Below are 8,705 nucleotides of genomic sequence, written 5' to 3'. Positions count from 1 at the left end.
AAGTAGTCAACATGAACCATATTACTGATTTTTCTGCTTAAGCTCAACTATCAGCCTAAACATATTAGTTATTATTGATTAAGTTTATGATGTGTTTGTTTTGTTGAGCCCTCTCCCTTTGCGTGAGTATCTAATTCTACTTCTGGATTAGTTTATACAAGAAACTTTGTGTGTGTAGTGTTTTGTTAATCCAAAGTTGAATCTATGGTGACCCATTTGGTTAATTGCGCTCTTGTTGATGTTATATCGTCAATTTTATGATTTGGGTTTGGATTGGGTGTTTATACCCCTTGTGTTTGCTGCGTTGACTTTGTTGCTGTGAGGTTCAGCTATGAAATCTTTGTGAATCTGATTACTTTGATGTGAGGTTGTGCCTGGATGAGTTGTTAATTTGAACTATGTGGATTAGATTTGGGATAAAGCTATAAAGTTTGTAACATTTTGTGCCAAAATCTTGGTGGGTTCTATAGATTGGGATTGCTTAAATTGGATTTGTTTCTTATAATGAAGTCTGGCAATGTGCACTAGTATGGAGTTTAGTTATAATTTGTTTGTTTCTTCAGTTACATTGGTAGCTTAAGGTCATTTAAATGAGGAATGGTTTGATGGTGATGAAACTTTTTATGCTGAAACTTTTGTTAGGATTATTCTTGTGGATTTAATCACATTCCCTTGTAAAATTTATTTTTTTTAATATCAAAACTGTTATTTTATTTTCTTGTGGAGCTGATTTGATAATTGATCTTTAGTGTACCATGTAGTTCTTAAAAGTAATTGTAGTGTATTATTTTGAGGAAAAACCCAAATCAGATGGTGAAATCTGATTGATGATATAGATTATGTTATCACTGTGTTACACCATATTATTTTACTTGAGATTTGCTTGACTCAATATTTATAAATTCCCTGCTCCCATTGCCCATTTCATGTACTTATTTACCTTTATAGATGGCAGGATTCACTCCCATTACCCATTTCAAGTGATTTAGAATTTGAGTCCTACTCATTGTTGTTATGTTAGGTAAAAAAATGTCAACATCAAATGCATCTGTGAGTGATATTAGTGAAATTCAGTTTAGAAATCGAAAATGTCGTTGTGGGGTGAGAGTAGCATTCAGGATTTCAGAGTCAAAGGACAATCCAGGGACGGTATACTTTGCTTGCCCTTCAAACAACACCAATGAATGCGGCTTCTTTGAGTGGTGGATGCCTTTACATAAGCAGCGTCAATGGTTGAAGATGATAAGGGAGGAAAGCGACGAAAATTGTAATATCAACCCTTTGGTCAACGAACTGATTGTATCCAATGATGAGCTGAAAGAGATGGTTACAAAGTTTACGAAAAAAAGTAAACAAATGGTTGTAGAGATTAGACAACTTCGGGAAAAGTTGCACCACGCCATTGTAATGATGTTATTTGGATTTGGACTTCTTTTGTTGTTTAAATATTAAGTGTAATTTAAATTCGGATTTGGACTTCGCCTTTTGTAAACTAAATATTATGTGTAAATTAAGTTGGTTGCTGACTTTGTTTGTTTGTTTGGATTATTGGTTTGGATTGTTGGTATGGTATGTTACTATTTTTTGTGCTTTTAGTTCATGTAAAATCCTCATCATTTGGGGATTAGGTTATGCATTTGTTGTTCTATGAGGTGGTTTTTGTATGCTAGGATTGAAGGAATAGAAATGTACTGGAAAGAACTTATTAGTGTTCTCTTTATTTGGTGATGAAATGAGAAGAACAAGAAACCTTAATGACATCACAACACCACTTCCCTAGTCGAGTACATTTAAAAAAAAAAAATTAAATTCAATACGTTTGACGAGTGTAGAAAGAAATCAAATAGGTAAATTTACAATGTTCTCATGACTGATTAGGGGTATAGTTTTTTTCAACAAAGTTGGTCTGAGTTGATTTAGGGGGGGGGGGGGGGGAATCAATCAATCTGTCATTGGTGAATGGTGAAATAATCCTTCCTCTAGAACACATGTAACAATTTGAGCACCATTTCAACCAAATTTGAGCACCATTTCAGCACAATTATCAGCACAACTTTGAGCACCATTTCAACAAAATTTGAGCACCATTTAAACCAAGTTTCAGCAACATATCAGCACAAATTTGAACACCATTTCAGCACATATTTCAGCAATATATCAGCACAAATTTCAGCAACATATCAGCACAAATTTGAGCACCATTTCAACCAAATTTCAGCAACATATCAGCACAAATTTGAGCACCATTTCAGCACATATTTCAGCAACATATCAGCACAAATTTCAACAATTTCAGCACATATTTCAGCAACATATCAGCACAAATTTGAGCACCATTTCAACCAAATTTCAGCAACATATCAGCACAAATTTGAGCACCATTTCAGCACATATTTCCACAACATATCAGCACAAATTTCACAAACATATCAGCGCAAATTTCAGCACCATTTCAACCAAATTTCAGCAACATATCAGCATAAATTTGAGCACCATTTCAACCAAATTTCAGCAACATATCGACACAAATTTTAGCACCATTTCAGCACATATTTCAGCACCAAAGTCTGCCAAGTCTTCAATATTACATATCCAACAAAAAAGTTTACAAATTTCAGAAATTTCTACATTCACATGAAAAGTGTTCAATATTACATATCCAACAAAAAAAATTAACGCTACAATATTGACGCGTGATCCATATTCCCATGCCCTTTGCCACGCCCATATAGTACCTAAAAAAGAAAACAAATATATAAAAGGAACCATAAAATAAAATGGAACTTTAAATGAATGAATGGAAAAATAAAAGAGGAAAGGCGAAAAATAAATTACTTGACTACATGCAGGACTATTCGAGGCTTGTGAGTCATAACCTCTTGCATTGTTAAACAAGGCTTGATAGCTTTCATGGACGGAACACATCGATGGCATTGAAAAAGGCATATTATGACAAAGACAACTTGGCTGCAACAATAACAAACACATATAAATTTAAAATGGTACAAAATATTTACAAATAAACATAATAAAACTTTTTATTAAACTAACTTACATCATAGGCGGGATACGTAAATTGAGAAGACGAAGCATTAACTTGAGGAACACATGTCGACAATGGAGGAAGTTGAGGAGCACTTATTGAAAATAAAGGAGCTGACTGAGGAATACTCGGTGAAAATAAGGGAGGTGGTTCAGGAGCACTCGCCGAAAATAAGGGAGAAGGTTTAGGAGCAACAGACATGAGAGTTTGAGAAGCATTATGTGAACTAGGTTGAGGAGCAATAGACATGGGAGTTTGAGAAGCATTATGTGAACTAGGTTGAAGCGCAACAGACATGGGAGTTTGAGAAGCATTATGTGAACTTGTTTTATTTTTCTTTGCCAACGCAAGATCCAAACCTCCTTTTGTCTGCCTTCGTCCCTTGCTAGTGCACTCTCTTCATTTGAGTCCTTTTGCTTGAACTATATTTGTATCCGCTACACCATCCATTTCAAAGCTTTCGAGGCATGTGTCGGGAGGGCTTTCTAGTTCAATAGTATCTGAAAAAAGCATATTGAATTTTGCGCTTACACTGCTGGAAAATTCACTTTTAGCGGCGCTTAAAAAACGCCGCTAAAAGTACTAAAAACATCGCTAATTCTTTTTATGACGTTTAGTACCAAATGCCGATGACGCGGCCGTCGCTATAACTTTATGACGTTTGAAAAACGTCGTTATATTAGTATAGGCGGCGTTTTAAAAACGCCGCCAAATGTCCTACCTAACTGTACTATGACGTCACTATGACATTTAGCGACGTTTTTTAAAACGCCGTCATAGACATTTATACATTTTTAAAATCTAGCCATTAGGGTGGGATATAGTGACGTTTTTTAAACGCCGCCATAGCCTTTTTTTTAATTTTTAAATTTTTTAATTTTACATGGTTGAACAAAAAAAAAATACCTATCAAACTAATAATTGATTTTTATTCAAATAATAAATAAACTAAGCTTGAAAACAAAATTAAAAATAAAAAAACAATACATTGCATACCTAAGAATAGCAACAATTTAGACTTTAAATCCATCAATTAAAATCAAAATGGTCAAGAAGTGTAATTTGCCCAAAAAAATTAAAAAGGAATAAAAAGCACACTAATATGGCTTATATTAAAAACATCTGAAATTAGATAATCATTTAGCTCTTCACTTGCATCATTCAGCAAAACATCAGCTACATCTTTTGCAACTTTTGCTCTGCCTCTGTTCTTCCTTTTCGCTTCGATGATTTTATGTACTAATTCAACCATTTTCTTCTTTGCCTGAAACAACCCATCTTCAAATTTATTATTAAAAATGTTAATTTCCACAAAAATATTTTCCATCAAAACAAATGGGGCAAAGTTTACTCGAGACAGAACAAATGGGAAACTCTAAATGTATATGGCATACAATTATTATTATTTTTTTAATATTTAGGACATACTAAAGTGAACTGGGATTAAAATTTACACCTACCACTCTCTTGGCAGAGGCAAAGTTAATAGGTGATTGTGGTGAATGCCTCATTAAGTTTCTATGAAAAGTAGCATGGTTCATCCTTTTAGTATCAACAACAATTTGTCGCAATGAATCATTCTTTATGGATGCAGAAACAAATAGAGATGTTGGTTGTTTGGTTGCTTTCAAATACTACTGAAGTCTGAAATCAATGTTATCTCAATAGCAGATCCTAGTTCAGTTAGCCATCATCTGCTTGATCTCAGTTATTATTTATCAAATTTATTAATTCAAGAGAAAATTGCAAACCTGTTGCATAATTTGTGGAAACTCAGAGCAGAGAGTTTTTCTTCCATGATCATCAAATATCTTCTCCAAAGTAATGTCTTGAAGGGCGACCAAGGTTGTCTCAAGCATGTCAAGACCAGCCTGGTTAGCAAAGGTGAAAACTGGCAATGCCTGCATGTACAGTTAATTGAAAAGATAATGAGCTTGTAGAAGAAGCGTAATTAAAAGCTATCTAATTTTTGTATTTTAGGGGTCTAAAGTAACTGGGATTTTTAACTGTGACATATCACCCTCTATTCTGTATTCAAGACCCATGTCACAGAGAGAGAGAGAGACAGAGAGACAGCTGAAAATTTTAAGCCACATACCTTTAAAGAGCAGCACATAATAGCATCTGTGTGATGCCAAAGGGTTTTGAGGGTGGTTTCACTTCCTCCACTGCCAGACTTGAGAAGCTCTACTCCCAAATAACACCTGTCAAGAAAGAAAGAACACACCGAGGACCAGTGAGAGCAAAAAAATTTATTTTAAGCCCCCAAAAAGACCAATTGCTACACTTCGGGACAACGGAATTCAAAAACTAGATTTTTAAAACTCCTCTTGATTTGACCTATTAAATAGAGTATGCAAAGTTCAGAAATTTTGTGTTCATTGGCATCCATCTACGAACACACTATTACAATCTAATCCAATAATGCCACAAGGAAGATATAAAACTTCAAACATCAAAGTCATGCTCCACTGTACCTTCAAATGCAAATTCAAATGCTATTGTCATCACAGATCTTGTACTGCCACCATTAGAAGTATAATCATTAGATGCTTTATTTCCAGCCAGTCCAATCTCGAGAGCAGAAGCAAGGTCAAAGGTACGATTTGGACTGGAAGCTTCCTACAAAATGTCCCAGTTCATCAAATAAATGGAAGTCCAAAGAAGAGTTTAAAGTAGAGAAAAAAGAGAAAGAATGATAGCCGAATACAACAACTATAACGTAATTCTAGATGCTGACCTTGCCAGAATCAAGAGGAATGATGCGAAAACCAGAAGGCAAAAGAGGTGCATCATCAGCAAAAGAGGCATCGATAGGAGCAAATATAAGTTCAGCACAAGTGCCAACAGCATTCTCATCCATTCCGCTCCATAGCTGTTAGGAAAGTATAAACAACGACATTAAGCAAGAAGGTTAGGGCCATAAAAAGTAATGGATAAAAAAAAGAACGAGGACTTTGTAAAAATGAACTAGTAGTAACATTTAAAAATATCCCCATTACAAAAAAAATTCTGTGAAGATATGAACCAAAACTTTAGGCTTGTTGGGGGGAACATGCCCACAGACCGTGATAATTCATGCATTAAATATATGACAAAAGATATGAAGAATCAAAACTTTAGGCTTGTTGGGGCAACATGCCTACAGACCGTGATAATTCAAGCATTAAATATATGACAAAGATATGAAGAACCAAAACTTACTTGCAAGAGAAACATGTCTCTAGGCATTATTGCATCTTCAGGACAATGTCCAACACCTTCCAGCTTAATGACCTCCAATAACTAATATCCATGAAATGAAATGTACAATCTATGTCAAAATTCCAAGTAAATATTCAAAATTTTGGAATAGATAATGAAGAAATCAAGATGAAATTACTTGCCTCTTCATGCTCAATAGTATGAGCCAGTGGCAGAATAACTTGACCTGAAAAGCTTCCAACTCTAGACCCTGGTAAGCTACAGGGACCAACTTTAACAGCTGCAGCTGAGTAAGCATCGATACTACTGTCTGCCCATTCTGACCTGTGCTCCTGCAGGAATCTAAGTAGTATTGCAGGGGGCACATTCTGAAATATAGGAAAAGTGTACAGCAAGATCAGATAAAGAAATGTTAAGCTCGAAATGAGAACATGAATACAGAGAACTAGTAGAAAAGGATTGGGCAAGACTTGCGTTAATAGACCTATATACAACAATTATCTTAATTTACTTCACTTGCTAATATGTGAAATTTCATAACAATTGCTCTCCAGAACAAAGTGGAAAGCATTTGTTATCTTGGGATGCTTAATTTAACAATCTATTAATGGGCAAATTAATTATAGAACGAGCACTCTACATTTTTTTTTAGAACAGCACATTTAGAACATCCACAGCTCGGCAATCGCAATACCACGAAGGCCGATCCTTAAGGATTTCTGCAACCTGGAAGTAGCGAAGCATAACCGATAAATGCTTCACATAAACTCCACAACTACTACAAAAAAGAAGAAAGAATGGGGAGACTATCGTACCCTTGTAGGCTCTAAACCCACCAGGCCGCAAGCACGTGCTGCCACACCAGTGCAACCATGAGAAATAGCAACGATTCCAATGGAATCCGGACCAGGCTAAGCATAAAAGAAAGCAGTTAGTTCAGAAAGAGACCGATCATCAACTCGGTTTTTAACATAACAAATGCATTATTAACCCTGTCAATACCATGAGTAAATACTATCCTAGTGTATAATGCTTAACCAAAAATTGAGAAATGACAGAAACTATCCAGTATACACATTTTGTGTGTCCTGAAATGAAACAAATACTATAATTAATCGGATCATGTCCCGCATGTATCATAACATTCAGTAAACTTGTATAATTCATTAGTTTAACAGCCGCATAAATTATGTCACCATAAGCACAGCACAACACAGTTTGATAAGAAGCAATTCATCGACACTGACACTACATAGCCACTCATACGTAATAGCATAGCTTGCTACAAAAAGCTTAACAAGCCATCTGTCATCGCATGAACAAAAGAAAAAACTAGCAAAATAAATTTCAAGCCCACTAAAAGAAAAGATCACACATTTCTGAAGTGTACCAGCAGGTTCTACAGACATCTACTGCAATTAAATAGACAACACCTTTTGAACACTAGTTACCTCACTTAAGGTCTTAACAGATAAATTTATTTACATACATCAAAGATCAAAGATTGGCTTTTGAACACTAGTTACCTCAATTAAATAGACAACACCTTTTGAACACTAGTTACCTCACTTAAGGTCTTAACAGATATATTTATTTACATGACAATGCAGGGATGATTGGCTTGAAACATCAAACCTCACTTAACGCCGTCATATCCCCTCTTTTTTTTTTTGGGAAATTGTACTAATTTTTATTTGATTGAATTAAAAAAATACCTGTAGTAATACTGACATATAAAATATTAACTCTCATTCAAACAACAAAAATGAAACATTAATTCAGTTTCTTATTCAATTAATATCCAACTTCCATTCAAATACCTGTAATAAATATAAAATAACTAACATATAAAATAATAACTCTCATTGAAATAACAAATGAAGCATAAAATAATCACTTGACAAAAAATAAAAAGCTCAAAAACGGTTTTAGCATTATAAACCAAACAATGAGTTTGGTCCATTTACATCCGAACTTCCAATACAATGCGAATGAGTTTGCTATTCAATATTATAACTACCGAATGTTTTAATGGGATTGCCATTGAAATTGTAATTGGTTCTTTCTACTATTGCTTGTGTGATTTATTACCCAATAACAACTCATCCTTTTCTAGAGTCCAACTCATCTCCTCTTATTAGTGAACCCCACCATTAAGCCATCACTCTGGGTGATGTTTTTGGCTGTTAGTAAGTATTCTTCATCCTCCCCAATTTATGGTTGCAATCAACATCTTATGATTCCTGCTATATTTGAATTAATCAGTCTAATAAATTAGATACTAAATTATTAAAATATAAAAATAAAAAATTTGGTCACTAAACATGTTTCTTTGACACAAGAACATGATCAAGACTTATCATCACGAAAAAAATAATAATAATAAAATAAAATGGACAAGTTGAGATTATTCAAGGCTGAAAGTGATGGTTGGGGATTGCTTCTAATTTTGTTTTGC

The 8,705-nt window shown here is 34.5% G+C and overlaps 1 long non-coding RNA gene across 1 annotated transcript; it reads right to left on the bottom strand.

Annotated features, from left to right (window-relative positions):
• Positions 1-5,786: 5,786 nt before the first annotated feature.
• Positions 5,787-6,985, bottom strand: LOC145805829 (uncharacterized). Its single transcript, XR_014347979.1, has 4 exons — positions 6,888-6,985; positions 6,430-6,615; positions 6,248-6,328; positions 5,787-5,918 (listed from the first exon to the last, which is right to left on the bottom strand). It is a non-coding gene; the product is annotated as an uncharacterized LOC145805829 (long non-coding RNA).
• Between the last annotated feature and the right edge of the window lie 1,720 nt (positions 6,986-8,705).

Source organism: Camellia sinensis, chromosome 13 (genome assembly GCF_055761805.1).
Source record: "Camellia sinensis isolate YWXY chromosome 13, ASM5576180v1, whole genome shotgun sequence".
NCBI classification, from domain to species: domain Eukaryota; kingdom Viridiplantae; phylum Streptophyta; class Magnoliopsida; order Ericales; family Theaceae; genus Camellia; species Camellia sinensis.
This window is presented reverse-complemented; position numbering and strand designations above follow the sequence as displayed.